This window comes from Lonchura striata, chromosome 4 (genome assembly GCF_050655825.1).
Source record: "Lonchura striata isolate lonStrDom1 chromosome 4, ASM5065582v1, whole genome shotgun sequence".
In the NCBI taxonomy this organism is placed as follows: Eukaryota; Metazoa; Chordata; class Aves; order Passeriformes; family Estrildidae; genus Lonchura; species Lonchura striata.
In genome coordinates, this window is record NC_140706.1 from 697,827 (window position 1) to 719,962 (window position 22,136).

The 22,136-nt window shown below is 56.1% G+C and overlaps 1 long non-coding RNA gene across 2 annotated transcripts; it reads right to left on the reverse strand.

The window, feature by feature from the left end:
• Positions 1 to 1,998: 1,998 nt before the first annotated feature.
• On the reverse strand, positions 1,999 to 16,583 carry LOC110480053 (uncharacterized). Of its 2 annotated transcripts, XR_014954569.1 has the most exons (4): positions 15,158 to 16,583; positions 14,282 to 14,428; positions 5,369 to 9,516; positions 1,999 to 2,442 (listed from the first exon to the last, which is right to left on the reverse strand). It is a non-coding gene; the product is annotated as an uncharacterized LOC110480053 (long non-coding RNA). The 2 variants fall into 2 exon arrangements; XR_002467040.3 differs by lacking the exon at positions 15,158 to 16,583 and having other exon boundaries at positions 14,282 to 14,777.
• Between the last annotated feature and the right edge of the window lie 5,553 nt (positions 16,584 to 22,136).

Sequence of the window (22,136 nt, forward strand, 5' to 3'; positions counted from 1 at the left end):
CCTCCGCACCGCCCAGTCCCACTGTGCCCCATCGCACCTTGTCAGCAGCGCAGAGCTCCGAGTGCCACCTCCAGCCCCTCCCCGGACACCTCCCGGCATGGGCATCCTGCCAATATCCAGTGACCCCCCTGTGAATAAAGCCTTTCTGATATTTGTCCCTGGTCCCAGCCCCGCCTCTGGCAGCGGGAGCCATTCCCTGGGTCCTGTCCCTCGTCCGCCTCGGTGCTGGCTGACACGCAGCCCGCAGCAGGCCCTTTGAGACCGGCGGTGTTAGCGGAGATGAGCTGGGATTTTCCTGCCTGGGAATTCCCCTCAGCTCCCTGCCGAGCTCGCCGGCAGGAGCGGGGTCTCTGGTGTGTCAGGAGCCACGGCCAGCGGGGCTGGAAGAACAGGCTCAGAGTCCGGGAGATGGGGAAGATGAGCAGAGCCTCTCCATGGACACCTTTAGACCTGTGTGTCAGTCCTGAAATCCGCCATAATTCCCGATCCTGAAATCATGCATGCCTTCCTGATCCCCGAAATCCGCCATAATTCCTGATCCATTAAATCCTGCGTGGCTTCCTGATCCCCGAAATCATGCATAATTCCTGATCCTGAAATCACGCATGGCTTCCTGATCCCCGAAATCTGCCATAATTCCTGATCCTGAAATCATGCATGGCTTCCTGATCCCCGAAATCATGCATAATTCCTGATCCTGAAATCATGCATGGCTTCCTGATCCCCGAAATCCGCCATAATTCCTGATCCCGAAATCATGCATGGCTTCCTGATCCATGAAATCCACCATAATTCCTGATCCTGAAATCATGCATGGCTTCCTGATCTATTAAATCCTCCATGATTCCTGATCCATGAAATCCTCCATGGCTTTCTGATCCCTCACCTCCTCCATGGCTTTTTGATCCCTGACATCCTCCATGGCTTCCTGATCCATGAAATCCTCCATAACTCCTGATCCCTGAAATCATGCATGGCTTCCTGATCCATTAAACTCTCCATAATTCCTGATTCATGAAATGCTGTATGGCTTCCCAGTCCCTACAATCCTTCATCACTTCCTGATCCATTAAATCCTCCATGGCTTCCTGATCCCTGCTATCCTGCATTGCTCCCTGATCCCTGCCATCCCCACGGCTCCCTGATCCCTGCCATTCCCCACGAATCCCTGATCCCTGCCATCCCCACGAATCCCTGATCCCTGCCATCCCCACGGCTCCCTGATCCCTGCCATCCCCATGAATCCCTGATCCCTGCCATCCCCATGAATCCCTGATCCCTGCCATTCCCCACGAATCCCTGATCCCTGCCATCCCCAAGAATCCCTGATCCCTGCCATTCCCCATGGCTTCCCAGTCCCTGCCATCCCCACAGCCTCCCTTCAGTGCCCAGAGGGAAGGAGGAGCTCTCCCTTCTGCGGATACAGCCTGGGCCTGGCAGAACATTTCTCAGAAGGCAGTGTCTGCACTGGCTCTGCAGAGATTTGGGTGTTATTTTTCAGCACTAGATAAATGCGAATGCTCAAATACAGCAAGGCAAACATTCCTTAAAATAATTAAGATGCTGACAAGAAAATGCAGCTTGATATTCAGCCCCATCTCCTGTTCCAAATCCAATTAAAGGTGTCGGCTCAGCCCGTCCCAGTGCTTGTTTATGCACACCCCTAAAACCCATCCCCTCGGCGGCGATGGGAGAGGCTGGAGGGAGCAGCACCCATGGGAGTCACTGGCGAGGGGAGAGGAGGGGCAGCGATCACAAAGCAAACCCTGCTGGAAGAGAGAGGCAGCAGTTCCACACTCACTCCCCGGGCAGTCCCTGGAGGGCTGGTGCTGCTGAGAACAGCTCAGTGTCACCTGGGGGAACCTGCCAAGCGCTGCCGGGGACTGAAGGGCTCCTCTGTCACACAGATTCTGTCACTGCCTTTATTTTTAGCGATTCACAGGCAGGGAGAGGAGGAGGAAGGGTTGGCTGAATGTTTATCGCTCGCACATCACACAGGAAGCTGTTCACATTTTTATTAATTGACTAACAATATCCAGAGACTTACTCAGGCTGAGATGGAATATGCTCAAATCCTTTCCAGTAAAATGTCACTTGAAATGAAAATGGCAGAGGAATTTTTAGAAAGGCCATCGCTGGGGGAGATTCTTGGAGAGAGAAGAACCTGCCTTTCCCCAAAACTCTGTCAACCTCAGGGGCTTTTAAAGGTGACATGTAGTATATTAAAATACAGGGACTGATTAATGTGCTAATTGCAGGGGAGAATATAAAATACAATCGTGACTTTAAATACCTTGGAAAAGGGGAATGTTTGAACATCAGGCCGTGGCTGGTGCCAGTGACATGTTAATTGCCAAGTTTTCAACGTGAGGATTTCTAAGCTCCAAGGTGGTTGGAAACTCATCGTTACTGGGATCTGATCAACAGGATTCCTCAGCCGCTCTGGAAAACAAACCTCTGCTGGTTTAGTGTCTGTGTATTTTAGAATCAGGTAACTTAGGAACACTTACACCTGACTGAGCTTTTTCCTCTGGTTTGTGATTGAAAAAATGGATGTGCTTCCACGTGAGAGATCCAGGTAACCTCTACACCAGCTCCCGTTAAAAAAATGGAGAGGAAGAGGCAAGTGAGGGAAGAGAAAGTGTGTCAGAAGGGTGGGCAGCGAGGAGCCAGCGAGTGCTGGCACAGCAGCAGCGTGAGGAGGCAGGAGATTCAATGAGCCAGGGGCAGGGGGAGTTCCCAGCTGCAGGAGGAGCTGGATGTGTATCATTAGTGCCAGGGAAGGAGCTCACTCTGGGGCTGCAGGACATGAAACCAGGAATTAGGAGAGGATGCCGCTGACAGGCAGAGCTCCTGAGCAGAGCGCAGGCTCGGGCAGGAAAAAGGAGACAAAAGGGAATGAAAGCATGAATGGGGAGGCTGAGCTCCGTGCTGGGAACGCTGGGACACAGCGGCACGGGGGATTCCAGGCCGGAATCACACTGCAGGAGGTGCCCCAAGCTGGGAGCACATCCCTCCCTGGCTGCCTGCAGCAGCACCAGCGGAGTGCCCTGCTTGCTGCAAGCCGAAGGCTGCAGGGTTTATTGGCTGATTTCAGCTCAATCACATTGAAGGATAAACGGAATCTGGGCTTAGCTGAGGCTTCTGAGCTGAAAAGAGCAAATCAGGATTAAAGCAGGAAAACAGTTTAATGGGATAGACTGATCTGAGGAACTTGGGCTCAGCATCCCTGGCTCACACTGGGATATTGAAGGGGCAATGGCAGCTGCCTCGCAGTCCATAGCAGGGGATAGGATCACAGAATGGCTTGGGGTGGAAAAGACCTTCAAAACCACCCAGTGCCACCCCTGCCATGGCAGGGACACCTCCCGCTGTCCCAGGCTGCTCTGAGCCCTGTCCAGCCTGGCCTTGGGCACTGCCAGGGATCCAGGGCATCCACAGCTGATCTGGGCACCCTGTGCCTGTGTCCCTGTGCCAGGGGGAAAGTGACTCAGAAGGTGCAGTCTGTGAGGGGATACAGCTCCTTCCAGTGAGCCCACAAGGTGCCCAGGAAAATCACCCACCTGCTTTAGGTACTCTGGTAAGATGCCCAAAGTTAGGGCAAATAGACACAGCTCTTGGCAACCCGGATTTAGAGAAAGCTTGGGATTCCTTCCTGTGAATGTATGCGAGTTGTTTAAAATCTTATTCCATGTGCAGTGATGAAAGCCCTGCATTGGCAAGGCCTGGACCTGGGGGAAAAAACCCTCCAGGAGGGGCCTGGGATAAACAGGGAACCTAAGAGAGGGAGCAAGAGGACACATCCCAGTGAAGCTGTACCCCGAGGGCCAGCAGGCTCTGGGGTGTGAAAGTGTGCCATGGCTTGTCAAACCAAAGTGGCAGCTGGGATGGAGAAGGAGCTCCAGCGCTCTCCTGGGCAATGCTGAGCCCCGATTCCAGACTAAAGGGAACCCTGGAGTTCCTCCAGTGACCCAGGGTGGGCTGGGAGCTGCTGTGAACCAGCTGGGCTGACACCCAGCACAGCCCCTGCCGCGGGCACAGCCTCGGGACGGGTGTCTTGACTCATGTCTTATGCAATCCCTCTCCTCCCCAGGAAGCGAGAAGGAACCGATTAAATCTGCCCACACAGCGTCTCTAATGCCTGAGCTGAAAGTGGTGGGGAAGTATGATGGATATACGAAGCCCTTCCCAAGGTTTTCGGGCAAATCAGGGGAAAGTTCCTTCAAAAATGTACAGCTAATTATGGATTTTCCAGCTGCGATAATGTTCCGAGGTCTAAGTCTTTAATTAAATCAGAGGTTTACGAGTGAACATTCCTGGTAGGTGTCTGTAGGGAGTAGCCTTTGAATTGGTAAATCAGCTCCTGAATAAACCACTTGTCAAGCTGAAACGCTGCGTTCCCTGAGTTCTGTGCTAAGTTTAAACAAGAAAATAACTGAATTTCATGGAGATGAAGAATGGCAGTGCTGGGAACTGGAGACGTTCTCTCACCCTCAGGTGCTGTGTAGCTCCTGCAGAACATTTTCTGTCTGTGCCACCCCATCAGCTGCTGCCACTGCTCCAGCAGTGGAATCATCTGTTCTCCTGCTCTCTGTGCTGCCCCAGCTGCCACAGACACACCCACGGGCCCTGATTCCCTGGGAGGGTGGGCAGGGGCTGGCACAGGGTGCCCAGAGCAGCTGGGGCTGCCCCTGCATCCCTGGCAGTGCCCACGCCAGGCTGGATGGAGCTTGGAGCACCCTGGCACAGTGGAAAGTGTCCCTGCCATGGCAGGGGTGGCCCTGGATGGTGCTTGAAGTCTCTTCCAACCCAAACCATTCCATGATTCTTTAATTCTGCTGGTGCATTTGAGGCACTTCAGACCCAGATGTGCCAGGACTGCCCATGTCCTCAGTCTGACCTCCCTGACCCAGCCTGCAACAGCATCAGGGCTCTGGGCTGGGCCTGGGGAAGCCACAGCATCTGTTTTCTATCTCTTTTGTACCTGTTTCATGCCTGTTTTATATCTGTTTAATTGTTTAATGCCCGAAACACTGACAAGCGTTGAGTTTCCAGCATGTCCTTCCCTCGCAGCCTGACCAGGCTGCCCTCACAGCTGTGCCCTGCTGGCACTCGGGGGGTCAGAGCTGCAGACCACAGCTTGGCCTGAGTTCCCTGAGCTCTGGAGCCAGCTGCTCTCTGTCCTCACTGACCAGCAGCCACAGGCAGTGTGTCCATAGTGGCCACATGGCCAGCGTGGTCCTGTGCCCAGCCTCTCCCCTGTGCCTCGTGCCCTCTCTTGGGCCCCTTCTACCTCTGACTGCCCTGTCCTTCCCCAAGTGTCTCAGGCCCAAGTGTCCCAGCCCCAAGTGTCCCAGCCCCAGCTCACCCCTCAAGCTCTGCTCCATGTCCTGTGCAGAGAGCGTGGCTGGGTTGGAGCGATGGAAAGTTCAATTGCCTCAGCACAGACTAATCCGAATGTGGCCGTGTGAGCTCTCTTTGTAATCTGTGGGGGAAAATCGGAGTCTTTTAGGGCATGAGTCAGCTAATCTGTTTTAGTCTCTATTTTGGGAGGAGATGAAGCATGTCCTCAAATTCGCTGTTCTTCTCTGTTGACTTCAAAGGGAGCCCAACGTGACTTGCTGGGACGGAGGTGTCTGTGCAAGGGAAGTCTATCTTTGGGCAGATGGATCTCGCATTGAAGGGGAAGGGTGACTTCATCCATCAGCTGTGCATTCTTCGTTTCAAGCTCTGCTACCTGCCTGAGGCACTGCTCACTCCTCAGGGTCCCTTTCTTTGCTCTGCTTCTTGTCAAGGACAGGATCTCAACCACAACTCCCAAGGATTGATGGACAACATCTGTAGTGACTCTCCCCTGCCCCCACTCTTCTCCTCCTGGTGTGAGAGTTTCCTGATGCTCCCACCCTTCCCTTAAGCACCTCACAGTGTCTCCTGAGCTCTCCCTTTCATCCCTGCCCTGCCCCACACCCCATCCATGATGGAGAACTTCTCCTCACAGTCACACTGAGGTTCTCTCATGGCCAAAGGCCTCCACTGTGACCCCCACCTGATCCTCCACTCCTGCCCCACCCTCCAGTCTCCCCTCCAAGCTCCCTGAGCACACGGAACACTGAGGAGCCCAGGGCTTGGAACCCACCAGCATCAGCTGCTCAGGACTTTGCCCAGTGACGTTCTGAGTACCTCCAAGGATGGACAAGCCAAGCCTGCCCAGGATTCTTCCAGTGCCCGTCCCTTCCAAGGGCTAAGGAATGCTCATTCCAGAGTCCCTCATGAAAGTTAAATGAATAAAAGGTTAAAAAGTTAAATCTCAAAAGCAGTGCTTCATCCTCACCTTCCCTGAGTCAATTCCAGAGCTTGAAGTCTTGTCCTTCTCTGGAATCTTCCTTTTTCTCAAGTGCCTCCTTAGGGCAGATGCCTTCAGTGAGGGCTTTGGAGGATTTTCTCTCCCCTTTAGGAGCTGGAAGAGAACTGGACCTGCCCCAGCCGTGTGTGCTGGCACCCAGAAGCCCCAGGCCCGGGCTGATCCCAAAGGAAAGGTGGGAATTGTGTCCCTGTGCCCTCAGGTGAGAGCCCACCTGCAGAGCTGCTCCTGCTCCTGGATCCCAAATCCAGGAGGACGTGGAGCTGCTGGAGAGAGCCCAGAGGAGGCCCCGAAGCTGCTCCAGGGCTGGAGCCCCTCTGCTCTGGAGCCAGGCTGGGAGAGCTGGGAATGTTCCCCTGGAGAAGGGAAAATTCCAGGGAATGCTCAGAGTCCCTGCAGGGGCTCCAGGAGAGCTGGAGAGGGACTGGGGACAAGGGACAGAGGGACAGGAGCCAGGGAATGGCTCCCACTGGGAAAGGGGAGCTTGGGCTGGGATCTTGGCCAGGAATTCCTGGCTGGGAGGGTGGAGAGGGGCTGGGCTGGAATTCCCAGATTTGCTGGGGCTGCCCCTGGATCCCTGGCAGTGCCCAGGTCAGGCTGGACAGTGGGGCTGGAGCAGCCTGGCATGGGGCAGGTTGGCAGAGGGTTGGAAGTTCCAGGTCCTGGGGGTCCCTTCCATCAGCCCTACCCTGGTTCCCCAGCAGCCCCAGGCTCTGCTCTGCTCCCCCCGTGCTGCTCCAGCCCCTGCTGCCCTTCCCCAGCCCGCTGTGCGGCCATTCCTGCAGGAGTCCCGGGGAGCAGAGCTGCCCGCCCTGCCTGTCCCCTCCCTGCTCCATCTGTCCGGCCCCATCTGTTCTGCTCCTCTCTGAGACACAGGCTGTGCTTCCTGTCTCTGCTCCGAGAGCCAGACTGCAGCCTGCCTGCCCGGGAGCTAACGGGCACCTTCACGAGGAAATCAGTAAATAAACATTCTTTTCGATCGTTTGTACAGACACGAGAGCTCCTTTCATCGACCCCGCACCGACGGCCTGGCCTTCGCCTGGCATGAGAAAGAAGAGAAGCTCCAATTTGTCCAAGGCTTGACCTCCCCAAATCCTCCCCAGGGTAACAAGTGACTACTTCAGTTTTAACCATCTGATCATGCTGAAATTGCTGAAGTTATAATTATAAACCTCCAAAGTAAGAGCAATAACGTGCAACTGGAGCTCATTTTCAGACTTGGCTGAGAAAAGGCTGAAACCAGACTGAGTAATTTTAATTTAGGTAAATTAAGGGTTTAAATTTAGCCTGGCAACTAAAATCCCACAAATCACAAACCATCGCCCCATGTTAATTGCATGAGCATCCTCTTATTATTTCTTCGTTTCTGACCAGTCAGAAAATCCTCATCCCAGTATTAGTCATGCCCTGGGTGTCTGGGAACTTGTAATATTTTACATTGTGTTTCTTTCGTTCTTCACGGAAAGGTTTTTTATTGCTTTACTATTAAAGTACAGTACAGGACTATTTTGGGACAGAAACCCTTCAAATTAACTGAGTTTTTATACTCTGTAAAAATGAGACCTACCTGAGGAACTATTTCAATGCTCATTCTTCAATTTAGTACTGAGTACCTGAAACAGTAAAAGATTTTGCTCTTAATCATATTAATGAACTTGATTATTTTAGGAACCCAGGCTGCCAAGCAGGTTATCTATTTCAGTCTGTAACTGCATCACAAATTAGCAGAGCAATTAAAGCAAACGTGGAGCCAATAACAAAGGTGTGAAGGGTTTCAGAGCTGGGCTGCTTGGGCAGGGGGCTCTGCTGTGGGGGCAGCAGAGTCCCAGGAAGGGGTTTCAGAGGAACCACTTGTCCCATTTGGTCACTCCCAGTGCAGGAACAAAGGAAACGGGATTTCCTTGCACAGAACTTACAATTGTGAGATGCTTTCTACATGGACTACTTAGTTTATTCTCTCCTGAAGGGGTAATGGCTTTAAACTGAAAGAGGGAAGGTTTAGAGGGGATATGGGGAAGAAATTCCTCTTGTAAGGGTGTGAGGCCCTGGCACAGGTGCCCAGAGCAGCTGGGGCTGCCCTGGATCCCTGGCAGTGCCCAGGCCAGGCTGGACACTGGGGCTGGAGCAGCTGGGACAGTGGAGGTGTCCCCATGGCAGGGGTGGCACTGGGTGGCTCCGAGGTCCCTCCCAAGCCAGGCCATTCCCCAGTGCAATAATTAGGAGGAATTCCAGTGGCTCCCACAGTGGGAATGCAGAGGAAGCTGCTCCCTAAAGGTTGGTTTGGTGGTGAAGCAAAACTTCCCAGGGCTTTTGAGCAGCCAAAGCCCCTGAGAGGTGACTGTCCCCCTCCCAGACTGGAGCTGCTCCTGCTCCCAGGCTTTGGTGGATAAGGGAATAACAAAACCCTCCTCCTCCCCTTGGACAGCGCTCAGCACTCTGCTGCTGGCTGGGAGTTTACAGCCACAAGACATAAATATTGCTTTTATTATTGGATTTCTCTGGAGTTAACCTGTATCCAAAATGTAAAACATTTCTGGCATATGTACCCATAACTATGGAATCATGGAATGGTTTGGGTTGGAAGGGACCTTAAATCCCCTTAAAGGGACAGCTGCTCTGGGCACCCTGTGCCAGTGGCTGCCCCCCTCCTGGGGAACAACTCCTGCCCAATATCCCATCCATCCCTTTCCTCTGGCCGTTCACCCTCCCCAAGCCCACCCAGCTCTCCTTGCAGAGTCCCCTGGCACTGCAGCCATCGGCTCCTGCGCAGCTCAGAGCCCAGAGCAGGGAGCCTGAGCTGTGCTGCTCCTGTATCCCTCAGCTGGCATTTCTGTGGCAGTTCCAGTGACCCTCCAGCATCTCCCGAAGGGAAGAGAGGAAATCATCCTCCTCCACCACAGCAGTTCCCAGCTCTGATGGAGGAATTCCTGCTGGGGAATGTTCCCATGGCAGTTTCCTCCACACAGCCCCAGCTCCCCTGGAGCTCTGCCAGTGATCCTTGTTCTAAAACCATTCCTGCCCATCTCACGCCCTGGATGGATCCCAGAGTTTTCCACCCCGGGCTCTGAGCTGCCCAGGAAGAGCTGGGTTACTCACCCGTGCCACTGAGAGGTGATGAACGCTCCTAGCACTCCGAGCTGGCTGCCAACCTTGAGCTGAAGGGTGATAAAAGAAAGATGAGAGGAAAGGAAATGTGAGATGATTGATAAAAATATAATTCCGCTGATAATCCCATCTGTCAGACTAATAACTCGCTGGTAATGTTTTTTTTAATAATAATAACTCCTGCTTACATAACAGCTCCTATATGTGGCTTTTAAAGTCATTTGTAGGCATTAATTAAAGCCCAAAGCAGCCGTAGATGGGAATTCACGTCCCCTCTCCCTGTGCCACTCCGCATTCCACGGGCAGGGAAGTCAGCAGGGCAGGGAAGTCAGCAGGGCTGGCTGCAGGGAAATGCAGATTGCTGTGAGCAGAGCAGCTCCTGCCCGCCGTGCAGGAATCAGGGCAGGAGCCGTCAGCAGGAGGAGGTTTGGGACCCCCCTGCCAGCCCTGCTCCCTGCAGCAATCAGGGCAGGAGGCGTCAGCAGGAGGGGGTTTGGGACCCCCCTGCCAGCCCTGCTCCCTGCAGCAATCAGACCAGCAGCCCCGGGGTGAGACTCGGCCTGTGGAGCCAGGGCACAGCTGTGGGCACTGCTGGATGGGCACAGCTGTGCCCGTCCTGCTGCCCCATCGTTGTCACCACCACTGGCATCATTACTGTTATCTCTGACGTTGTTGTTGGGCCATGTTTAACAAAGAAAAGCTTCCCCTGGGGTTTCAGGGTGCAGAACCACAGTTCCACATCACTCGGCTGGAGCAGAAGGGGCACACAGGGTGACCAGCTGTGCTGGCCAGCACCTGGCTGTCCCTCCTGCGGGCTCTGAGCTCCCACATGGCCAGTGGAGCCTCAGGAGTATCCACAGCCCCATAACTGGCTAAACTGGGCCCTAAACTGGCCAACCTGGGCCCTAAACTGGCCAACCTGGGTGCTTCTCTTTGCTGGGCTCCTTTCACCTCACCTGAGCAAATCAGGCACATGTGGGCCACAGACACGGTGCCCATGTGCATCAGCACAGAACTTCATCTCCTGCTTTAAAATGGAATTTGTCATTGCCCAATGCAGGTACTGCTGCTGAGCCAAATGCCCTCAGTGAGTCCTTCCAGGTTCTCTTCAGCTGCAAAGACAAAATTGCAGCTTTGGGAGGGGTCACACACTGATCCACAGCAGCACCTCCTGGCTTGCACCCCGAACGCCAGGCTCAGTTTTGCACCCCAAACGCCAGGCTCAGATTTGCACCCCAAAAGCCAGGCTCAGATTTGCACCCCAAACGCCAGGCTCAGATTTGCACCCCAAACGCCAGGCTCAGATTTGCACCCCAAAAAGCCAGGCTCAGTTTTGCACCCCAAAAAGCCAGGCTCAGTTTTGCACCCCAAAAGCCAGGCTCAGATTTGCACCCCAAAAAGCCAGGCTCAGACCCAGCTTTGTCCATCCCCACCACTTTGGCTGTGCTGCCCCAACCTTTCTGCGCTCCCCCCTGCTCCCTTTGATACAGAAACCAATCTAAAAAGGGGACTGATTTAAAAAGTGCATTTCTTTTCTCTCCGGCCTGTTCCATTCCCTCCATCCCTCTGCTGCTCTGCTGCACACTTTAAAGGAATAAAGCAATAGCTGGGAGCCTTGGGCAGCTTCAGTCACGGGGCCACGAGGATGAGGAAGAGTCCAGAGGGAACGCAGGTGAGGGATGGCTGAGGGCATGTGGAGGCTCAGCTGGGGCAGAGGGGACCGAGGGCAGAGCTCAGCAGGGGCAGCTCCCACCTCCGGGACAGGGAATGCTGGAGCAGGGCAGGTTTAGGTTGGATTTTAGGGAAAGGTTCTTCCCCAGAGGTGCTGGCACTGCCCAGGCTCCCCAGGGAATGGGCACGGCCCCGAGGCTGCCAGAGCTCCAGGAGCCTTTGGACAGCGTTCCAGGGATGCCCAGGGTGGGATTTTGGGGGTCTGGGCAGGGACAGGGGTGACACTGGGTGATCCCTGTGGGACTCTTCCAGCTGAGGATTTTCTATCATTTCATAACCCAACTGTTGTGCATGTCCCGAGCACGGGAAGATTTTTGTACAGCCTCTTAGTGAGAGCCCTGGGAGGCATCAGGGGACCCAATGCAGAGCTGCAGCTCTGCAGCACCTCAGACCTGCAGCTCTGCAGCACCTCAGACCTGCCTGGTCTCCCTAGCACTGCCCCCTGTCCAGGCTGACATTCTCTCATCTCCCAGACAATTCTTTATGGGAGAAGTTGCCATTTCCACCCCCATCTCCTTCTCAGCCCCTCTTTCCCTCTGCTGCCCTTTTCCCTGTAGGGTTCCCGTTCCCTGACGTGCCCACAATGTGCCAACCCCAACCTGAGTTCTCTGGCAGTGACTAAAGGGGCCGAGCTCTGAGTCACTGCTCCTGGCTCGGCACCCGTCCAGCAGCACGTCACTGCTGGCCTCAGTTACAGCAGGAATTCCAGGAGCTGGCTCCCCTCGGTGGCTTTTCCAGCTGCTGGTTTTGGCTACGGGATCACCGGGGATGTGCCAGTGGAAAATCAGCGCTGGTAGCCTGGGCACTGTGGGTGTATGGGGCTTTCAGCAATCCTGGCAGCAGGGTTTCTGTGCCCTCCCACCTGTGAGGGAAGATGCCCTTGGCCGAGCTGCTTGCCATCCACCCTACTGGGATTTTAGAAGCTCCTTTGAAAATCCCTGTGACCCAAATCTGGGGTTTTCTGTAGCAGAACAAAGCCCAGGTCTGGAAAAGCCTGGGATCCCAGGAATGGCCTGGGAAGGAGAAGTCCCTGCCTTTTGGGACCTTTCCCTGCTGCAGTGGAGCTGAGCCATGAGGGTCACAATGTCCAAGGGACAGAGCAGGGCGGGCAGGGAGCGGGGTGGGCACGGAGCAGGAAAGAGCAGGGAGCAGGGTGGGCATGGAGCAGGGCAGAGCAGGGAGCAGGGAGCGGGGTGGGCATGGAGCAGGGCAGAGCAGGGAGCAGGGTGGGCATGGAGCGGGGCAGAGCAGGGAGCAGGGCAGAGCAGGGAGCAGGGTGGGCATGGAGCAGGGTGGGCATGGAGCAGGGTGGGCATGGAGCAGGGCAGAGCAGGGAGCAGGGAGCGGGGTGGGCATGGAGCGGGGCAGAGCAGGGAGCTCACAGGGGATGTGCCCTTCGGGGAGTCCCAGCATGGCTGGGTGGGAAGGGACCTTAAATCCCACCCAGTGCCACCCCTGCCATGGGGACACCTCCCACTGTCCCAGGCTGCTCTAAACCCAGTGTCCAGCCTGGCCTTGGGCACTGCCAGGGATCCAGGGGCAGCCCCAGCTGGGAATGCTCGGGGAATTCCAGCCCAACCTCTCCCCAGCCTCCCTCAGAACCACCAGGCTGGAAGAGACCTTCAGGACCATCGAGTCCAGCCCAGCCCCAGCACCTCAGCTCAGCCCTGGCACCCAGAGCCACATCCAGGCTTTGTCAAACACACCAGGGATGGGCACTCCCCCACCTCCCCGGGCAGCCACTCCAGACCTCGATCACCTTTCTGGAAAGAACTTTTTCCTGATTTCCAGCCTGAACTTCCCTTGGTGCAGCTCGAGGCTGTGACCTCTGGCTCTGTCAGTGCCTGGAGGAAGAGCCCAAGCCCGGCTGGGCACAGGCACCTTCCAGGAGCTGTGGGGAGTGCTGAGGTCACCCTGAGCCTCCTTTTCTCCAGGCTGAGCACCCCCAGCTCCCTCAGAGGTTCCTCACAGGGTTTGTGCTCCCAGCCCCTCTCCAGCCCCTCTGGATGAGCTCAAACATCTCCAAGTCCTCCCCAAGCTGAGGGGCCAGCACTGGGCACAGTTCCAGCCAGGAATTCCTTGCCAAGATCCCAGCCCAAGCTCCCCTTTCCCAGTGGGAGCCATTCCCTGGCTCTTGTCCCTCTGTCCCTTGTCCCCAGTCCCTCTCCAGCTCTCCTGGAGCCCCTCCAGGCCCTGCAAAGCCCCAGTCCTGCTGCTGCCGAAGGGAAACGTTTCCAGTGATGTTCCTTGGATGTGAGGCTGCATGGACAGCCTGCTGCTGGCTCCTCCTGCTCCAGCTGCTCATTAGGGCATCCTGGCTTTTCTCTTTTCCAACACCTCCTTCCAGCTGCTCAGAACTTTTGCCACACTAGAATTGTTTGACGAGTATTTTCTGGGACAAATGCTCCTCTCCACACGAGATTTTATGTAAAGTTTCTGATAAAACAGTTCAGTGGTTTTTCAGGAATGAAAGGAGGAGGAAATAAACGTTTTGCCAAATTGGAAAATGTTTTGGAGTGCTCTCAAACGTGGAGACGCCTATCCCAGGAAAATCCACCTGAACAGCTTTGGAAAATCTGGCTTTTCTCCTTGTTCAGCCAGTCCAGTGGCAGTGTCCCTGGCCAGGTGAGATGGGCTTTAAGGGCCCTTCCAAGCCCAGCCCCCCTGTTTCTCTCCAGCACTGAAGCGTGGTGGCTCTGTGGCAATGCCCAGCAGCGCAGACCCGCTGCTCTGAGCACAGGAGGCTCTGCAGTCCCCGGAGCCCCAGCCTGGCTCTTCCAGGGAGGGCTAACTCAGCCCCAGCAGCTCCTGAGTCAGCTGCCAGGGCCCGCCTTGGCCCTGGGTTCCGTGGAAATGGGAACGTGTTCCCTGCTTTCCATGACCTCGCCGTGACAAAGGGGAAGCGAAACCTGGCAGGTAGGAAACATTCCAGGCTGGGCTCAGGCGCTTGGAAAGCAGCCCAGCATTCTATGGAGCACACGGGAACAGCAAACCCTGTCCATCCCCTCGCTCCCGAGTGCAGGCAGGGGCTGCAGCCACCAGTGGAAATGCCCACGCACCACCTCTGATGTCACCCCTTCAAACCTTGTGCCAGGGAAGGTCACAGCAGTGCCAGCAAATGTGACCTCACTTCATCTCCTGCAAATCAGGCACGCGTCTTCCTCGGAAATCCTCGAGCTTCCAGTACTCCCTGGGCATTACAGATTTACAATCAGTGTTTGAAGATGAAGTCTAAAGATAGGGGGAAAACAAGAAGAAAATGCCATGTGGAGGTTAAAATAGAAAATATTTAAATGTACTGTACCAGGAACGGTTGTTTCAGAGCTAAGAGTAAATAGTCATGAGCATATTCAGACCCTGAGGACACAGGGATTATGCCTTGGACAAAGCAGGAAATTCAGAAAATGGGTATTTCCTGAGAAATCATCTTTATTTCTTCCACTGGGAAAAGAGGAAAGGAGAATTTCCACCAGTCACCGAGGAAACACAACTGTGCACAGCATCAAATGTCTGTGTGTGTGGAGCCAGAGGCAGGGCAGGATCAGCCCAGGTGGTCAGGGCTGGAATGGATGCTGGACATCGGCCAGCCCAGTTCCAACCAAGTCCCCAGCCCTGCTGGGTGGGGCATTTTCACCCCACACTCCCCTCTAAAACTCTTCTCCACATTACCGAGTTAAATCTCATTGTTCCTCTGCACCAGGGCATCAGAAAACCTTCCTGGGTTTGGCCAGAGCACTTGGGCTGCCCTGGATGCCTGGCATGCCCAGGCCAGGCTGGACAGGGCTGGGAGCACCTGGGACAGTGGAGGTGTCCCTGCTGTGGCACCGTGGCAGGGCTGGGATGGGATTCAAGGTCCCTCCAACCCGAACCACTCCAGGATTCCCTCCCAAAGCTGGCTCAGGGAGGTGTCTGGAGCCTCAGCCAGCAGGGCTGGATAACCCAGGGCTCTGGAGGACTCACCTGGTTCCTTCTCCAGAGGTGGCCAGGGCCTGGAGTGAGGCTGTTCAGCCAGGTTCTTTCCCCTTGGGAGTGAGGCTGCTCAGCCAGGTCCTTTCCTTTCATGGAGGATGCTCAGCCAGGTCCTTTTCCCTTCAGGAGTGAGGATGCTCAGCCAGGTCCTTTTCCCTCAGGAGTGAGGATCTCAGCCAGGTCCTTTTCCCTTCAGGAGTGAGGATCTCAGCCAGGTCCTTTTCCCTTCAGGAGTGAGGATGCTCAGCCAGGTCCTTTCCCCTCAAGAACCATGGCACATCCAGATGTGAGACAATCCTGATTTCATCAGCAGAGCCCTCGGGGTGGGTCCTGCCCTGCTGGGGAGGGTGGTCCCAGCGGCCCTGGGCAGTCAGGAATCCCCCTGGGGCTGAAATCCTGCAGGAAAGGGGATTCCCAGCACAGTGGGACACGCCAATGTGCCCCTGGGCTGGCTGGCCGTGTCCCAGCTCCCTGGACCCGCAGCTGCCAGCCACCCTGGTGCTCAGGGATGCAGAGCAGAGGGATGGGCAGGGCCTGGCCAGGATTCCAGGATTCCCTGCATCAGGAGCTGGGATGGAGCCAGAGCACGGAGAGACACAGCCAGGACTTCCAGAGGATTTCCCAGTTCAAATAAAGCCTCTGTTGGGCACAGAGGGACTGCCTAACCCAGATTCTGGGAATCACAACAGCCAGGGCTGAGGGTGAGCGCCACTCCCGGATCTGAAAGAAAAAAGCATTGAAAAAATGGGAAATAAAATTATTTTCTTTCTAAGCAGACCCAGCAATCTGGGGAGTCACCTTTGTGTTACCTGATCACCTTGGGTTCACAGCTCTGACTGAATCGTCATTTCTGGGTATTTTCCCTGGCTGTTAGGGAGGAAAATGTTTGTTTTTCACAGAGAATCATTGATTTGGTGATTTTTCCCTGGGCAGAGGTGCAAAGGCCCAGCATTAAAAAAGGTGATCAAGCTTTAGAAGTGTCTCTCCTCAGGAACATCACTTTTTACTTTTATTTCTCTATTGTCCCAGAATTCCTTGAAGCAGACTCAGCTCCTGCTCCTGTTTATTTTTAGTTGTGAACTGGAGCAGGGAAGGAGGAATCAGCGTGAGCTGAGCCTGCCTCTGTCACCCCTGGCTGTCCCATCAGCCCAGAGCCACGGCTGCCCCTGCCCGCACCAGCGGCTCCGCAGCGGCCGCATCCCGCCGTGCCCGGGGCAGCAGCGGCACGGCAGCTCCGAGAGGGACCCCGGGGCAGCAGCAGGCTCCAGCAGGGCCGAGCCCGGCAGCAGCTCTGCTGCCAGGGCTCCTGCAGAGACGCGCTGAGCTCGGGCCAGCTCTGCTGGTTGGTGTTTGGCAGAGGGCAGGAGGGCCAGGCCCTGCCCTGTCCCTGTGCGGTGACCCAGGAGAGCCCCGGGAATCCTGGTACCGGGAGAGCCCCGGGAATCCTGGTACCAGCAGTGCCCGGGGAATCCTGGTACCCAGCAGTGCCCCGGGAATCCTGGTACCAGCAGTGCCCCGGGAATCCTGGTACCCAGCAGTGCCCTGGGAATCCTGGTACCCAGGAGAGCCCCGGGAATCCTGGTACCCAGCAGTGCCCCGGGAATCCTGGTACCAGGAGAGCCCCGGGAATCCTGGTACCCAGGAGAGCCCCGGGAATCCTGGTACCCAGGAGAGCCCCGGGAATCCTGGTACCCAGGAGAGCCCTGGGAATCCTGGTACCAGCAGTGCCCCGGGAATCCTGGTACCAGCAGTGCCCGGGGAATCCTGGTACCAGGAGAGCCCCGGGAATCCTGGTACCCAGGAGAGCCCTGGGAATCCTGGTACCAGCAGTGCCCGGGGAATCCTGGTACCAGCAGTGCCCGGGGAATCCTGGTACCAGCAGTGCCCCGGGAATCCTGGTACCAGCAGTGCCCGGGGAATCCTGGTACCCAGGAGAGCCCCGGGAATCCTGGTACCCAGGAGAGCCCCTGGAATCCTGGTACCCAGCAGTGCCCTGGGAATCCTGGTACCAGCAGTGCCCGGGGAATCCTGGTACCAGGAGAGCCCCGGGAATCCTGGTACCCAGGAGAGCCCCGGGAATCCTGGTACCCAGGAGAGCCCCGGGAATCCTGGTACCCAGGAGAGCCCTGGGAATCCTGGTACCAGCAGTGCCCCGGGAATCCTGGTACCAGCAGTGCCCGGGGAATCCTGGTACCAGGAGAGCCCCGGGAATCCTGGTACCCAGGAGAGCCCTGGGAATCCTGGTACCAGCAGTGCCCGGGGAATCCTGGTACCAGCAGTGCCCGGGGAATCCTGGTACCAGCAGTGCCCCGGGAATCCTGGTACCAGCAGTGCCCGGGGAATCCTGGTACCCAGGAGAGCCCCGGGAATCCTGGTACCCAGGAGAGCCCCTGGAATCCTGGTACCAGCAGTGCCCGGGGAATCCTGGTACCCAGGAGTGCCCTGGGAATCCTGGTACCCAGGAGTGCCCCGGGAATCCTGGTACCAGCAGTGCCCGGGGAATCCTGGTACCCAGCAGTGCCCCGGGAATCCTGGTACCAGCAGTGCCCTGGGAATCCTGGTACCCAGGAGAGCCCCGGGAATCCTGGTACCCAGGAGTGCCCCGGGAATCCTGGTACCCAGCAGTGCCCCGGGAATCCTGGTACCCAGGAGAGCCCCTGGGGCCACCCAGCAGAGCTCTGGGCATGGAGAAGGGGCTGGAGAGTTCCTGAGGAGCTGGGAAGGGGCTGGAGAGTTCCTGAGGAGCTGGGAAGGGGCTGGAGAGTTCCTGAGGAGCTGGGAAGGGGCTGGAGAGTTCCTGAGGGAGCTGAGGGGGCTCAGCCTGGAGCAAAGGAGGCTCAGGGGGACCTTGTGGCTCTGCACAGCTCCTGCCAGGAGGGGACAGCCGGGGGGATTTGGGATCTGTTCCCAGGAACAGGGACAGGAGGAGAGGAATGGCCTCAGGGGAGCCTCAGGGTGGACACCAGCAGGAATTTCCTCATGGAAAGGGGAAAACTTGGGATCACCCAGGGCAGGGGTGGAGTGCCCACCCCGCAGGGATGTCACACCTGTGGATGTGGCCCTCGGGGATGTGGGGCAGTGGTGGCAGGGCTGGGGGTCTCCACAGTCTAGAGGAGCTTTTCCAGCAGAAACATTCCCAGAGTTCCAGCCCCGGAGCCCGGAGGCTGCTCAGTGTGTGGCCACAGCAGGAGCAGCTGGGCCAGCTCCTTGTCCCAGCTCCTGGTCCAGGGCCATCACCCCGAGTCCAGCTGAGGACAGACCCACCACCCCCCTCACCCCACGGGACTGGGGGGTGAGAAATGCCCTCTGGCATTTCCACTTCCAGCTGAAGCTTTTCCCCTCTCTCCCAGGCTTGGGCAGCCCAGAGGAGCGAGAGGGGAAATTCTGCTCCTCTCGTGGCTGAACTAAGAACAGATTTAATTTACATCCCACACTAGAGCTCAGCGTTTTCCTAATTACACAGCAAAGCTGCTCATTTGAGGAGTTCCATGGATGTCCCTGCACTCCCAACCTTTGGCATGAAAATCACTGAGTTCTGTTAATGTAATTAATGCTTAAAAAGAAGGACTGCTCTCATTTCACTCCTGGATTCTGGAGCTGAGTCAGGATCACAACACTGCAGCCACAAGCAATCATTAGGGCTGGCTGGAGGGACCTGCCTCGGTTAGCAGCCTCCTTGGAGGAGGGATTGATGGCACAGAGCTGCCCTCGGAGCCTGATGGGTTTATTGCACGGAGAGCAGAGTTAATAAATCTCCCTGCTGCTCTGATTAACGATTCTGGAGAGGTCTCTCCACATCCTTGGAAGCTTTCCTGAAAAGGAGCAATGAGCTGGCCAGAGAAGCAAATAACTCTCCCAAATGAAAAGCTGCTGGATAAATCCATTTCCGAGCAGGGCTGGGCCAGTCTGCGTTCCCTCCCTGGTGCTGGGGGTCCGTGGGCACCACGGGAAAGGGTGCTTGGCACACTCAGGGTGCTCTGAGCGACCTGCAGGACCCGAGCAGCCCCCCGAGCCCCTGCAGGAGCTCCCGGCGCATTCCCAGTATTCCCAGTAATGCCCGTGGGCACTGGGATCGTTCCCAGTATTTCCAGTAATGCCCGTGGGCACTGGGATCGTTCCCAGTATTCCCAGTAATGCCTGTGGGCACTGGGATCGTTCCCAGTATTCCCAGTAATGCCCGTGGGCACTGGGATCGTTCCCAGTATTCCCAGTAATGCCCGTGGGCATTGGGATCGTTCCCAGTTCCCAGTAATGCCCGTGGGCACTGGGATCGTTCCCAGTTCCCAGTAATGCCCGTGGGCACTGGGATCGTTCCCAGTATTCCCAGTAATGCCCGTGGGCACTGGGATTGTTCCCAGTATTCCCAGTAATGCCCGTGGGCGCTGGGATCATTCCCAGTATTCCCAGTAATGCCCGTGGGCACTGGGATCGTTCCCAGTATTCCCAGTAATGCCCGTGGGCACTGGGATCGTTCCCAGTTCCCAGTAATGCCCGTGGGCACTGGGATCGTTCCCAGTTCCCAGTAATGCCCGTGGGCACTGGGATCGTTCCCAGTTCCCAGTAATGCCCGTGGGCACTGGGATCGGGTGTGGGAGCTGGCTGGCTGCCCGGGCAGGGTGGGGCAGAGGCACCTGGAGGTTTTTCCTGTCCCAGGGCGAGGACAGGCTCCTCCCTGTGTGCCCAGCTCGGCTTTGTGCCCTGGCCCTCGCCAGGGGCCGATCCCCACGGCTCCTTAGGCAGCGCCCTGATCGGATCTGGGGCTGGCACTGGCATCTCACCCGGGCAGTGCCCCCGCACGCCTTGTTGATCCTAAAACACCTCAGTGTCCCCAAAACACCTCATGGTTCCTAAAACACCTCATTGTCCCCAAAACACCTTATGGTTCCTAAAACACCTCAGTGTCCCCAAAACACCTCATGGTTCCTAAAACACCTCAGTGTCCCCAAAACACCTCATGGTTCCTAAAACACCCCAGTGTCCCTAAAGCACCTGTGCCATCCCTGCTCACTTCAGTGTCCCCACATACCTCAGTGTCCCTACAGACCTGTGCCATCCCAGCACACCTGGCCCATCCCAGCACACCTCATTGTCCCCAAAATGCCTGTACCATCCCAACACACCTCAGTGTCCCCAAAACACCTTATGGTTCCTAAAACACCTCAGTGTCCCCAAAACACCTTATGGTTCCTAAAGCACCCCAGTGTCCCTAAAGCACCTCAGTGTCCCACACACCTGTGCCATCCCTGCTCACTTCAGTGTCCCCACATACCTCAGTGTCCCCACAGACCTGTGCCACCCCAGCACACCTCATTGTCCCCACACACCGGTGCCAGCCCAGCACTTCTCACCTTCTCTCCTGGCAGCCCCAAGAACCCCCAAGACTCAGCCTGCCCCAAAAGCCCAGCTGGGCCCTGCCCTAAAAGCCCTGCCCAGATGGGCCCTGCCCAGTTTGCATCCACGGGGGGCACTGAGTGCCTGCAGCTAATTAGGAGCCTAACGAGGCCCAGGGCTCGTTGGGGAGCTTCAGCTGAAACCTAAAATATTAAAGTTCAGTGTTTTGCCCCGGGCTTTTTCTAAATAAAGCGGTCCAGTGGTTTGGTTTAAAACAGGGTTTATTTAAAAATATGCACCATTTGTTTAGAGGTGATTAAAATCAGCATGAGATAAATGAAGAAAGACCTTCTTGGGGCTCAATGAATCATTTCATTCAATCTGAAAGACATGGAAATGTCTGCAGCTTCCCAGTCATCCTGTCAAGGCACACAGACTCTTAGGATAGAAGGCGGGTTTAGGAAGAAGGGGAGGAAATAGTCCCCTCGAATTTCTGACTCTGCTGGAGCCAAACCCTGGTGTGGCTGAGAGCCCTGGCCTCGGCCCTGGGTCTGGTTATCCCTCCTGCCCTGGCCGTGTGTGCAAAACCTCGCTAAAACCTCGCTAAAACCTCACTGAAACCTCGCTGAAACCACGCTAAAACCTCGCTAAAACCTTGCTAAAACCATGCTAAAACCACGCTGAAACCACGCTAAAACCTCGCTAAAACCTCGCTGAAACCAGGCTGAAACCTCGCTGAAACCACGCTGAAACCACGCTGAAACCATGCTAAAACCTCACTGAAACCACGCTGAAACCTCGCTAAAACCTCACTGAAACCACGCTGAAACCTCGCTAAAACCTCGCTGAAACCTCGCTAAAACCTCGCTAAAACCTCGCTGAAACCTCGCTAAAACCACGCTGAAACCACGCTGAAACCACGCTGAAACCACGCTAAAACCTCGCTGAAACCACGCTAAAACCTCGCTAAAACCTCACTGAAACCACGCTAAAGCCACACTAAAACCACGCTAAAGCCACGCTAAAGCCACGCTAAAACCACGCTAAAACCACGCTAAAACACGAGATTGGGGTGTGGGGAAGGAGGGAACGGGATCCCCCTGTGTCCAAAACCTCACTAAAACACGGGATTGGGGTGTGGGGAAGGAGGGAATGGGATCCCCCAGTGTCCAAAACCTCACTAAATCCACGGGATTGGGGTGTGGGGAAGGAGGGAACGGGATCCCCCTGTGTCCAAAACCTCACTAAAACATGGGATTGGGGTGTGGGGAAGGAGGGAACGGGATCCCCCTGTGTGCAAAACCTCACTAAAACATGGGATTGGGGTGTGGGGAAGGAGGGAACGGGATCCCCCTGTGTCCAAAACCTCACTAAATCCACGGGATTGGGGTGTGGGGAAGGAGGGAACGGGATCCCCCTGTGTGCAAAACCTCACTAAAACACGGGATTGGGGTGTGGGGAAGGAGGGAACGGGATCCCCCTGTGTGCAAAACCTCACTAAAACATGGGATTGGGGTGTGGGGAAGGAGGGAACGGGATCCCCCTGTGTCCAAAACCTCACTAAAACATGGGATTGGGGTGTGGGGAAGGAGGGAACGGGATCCCCGCTCCTGCTCCCTCTGCTGCTGCTGCTGAGCTC